This window comes from Ornithorhynchus anatinus, chromosome 4 (assembly GCF_004115215.2).
Source record: "Ornithorhynchus anatinus isolate Pmale09 chromosome 4, mOrnAna1.pri.v4, whole genome shotgun sequence".
NCBI lineage: Eukaryota > Metazoa > Chordata > Mammalia > Monotremata > Ornithorhynchidae > Ornithorhynchus > Ornithorhynchus anatinus.
In genome coordinates, this window is record NC_041731.1 from 19,558,282 (window position 1) to 19,558,671 (window position 390).

At 45.6% G+C, this 390-nt stretch overlaps 1 non-coding gene across 1 annotated transcript; it reads left to right on the forward strand.

Annotated features, from left to right (window-relative positions):
* TRNAL-UAA lies at positions 1–107 on the forward strand. Its single transcript has 2 exons — positions 1–38; positions 69–107. It is a non-coding gene; the product is annotated as a tRNA-Leu (tRNA).
* The last annotated feature ends 283 nt before the right edge of the window (positions 108–390 follow it).

The following is a 390-nucleotide window of genomic DNA, read 5'->3' on the forward strand; positions in this document are numbered from 1 at the left end:
GTCAGGATGGCCGAGTGGTCTAAGGCGCCAGACTTAACTTGTCACTTTCCCTATTTGGGGCTTGTGGTCTCTGAGTGGAGGCGTGGGTTAGAATCCCACTTCTGACACGACTTGTTTTTTAAAAAAATCAAGAGGTAGGAATAGACATTCTCTTCTTGGGCTCTAGTAAAAAATAATGATGGCTTTTGTTAAGCGCTTACTATGAGCCAAGCACAGTTCTAAACGCTGGAATGGATCGAAGATAATCAGGTTGTCCCACGGAGGGCTCAGTCATAACCCCCATTTTAAAGATGAGGTAACTGGGGCACAGAGAATTTAAGTGACTTGCTCAAAGTCATACAGCTGACAAGTGGCGGAGCTGGGATTAGGACCATCGATCTCTGATTCCCA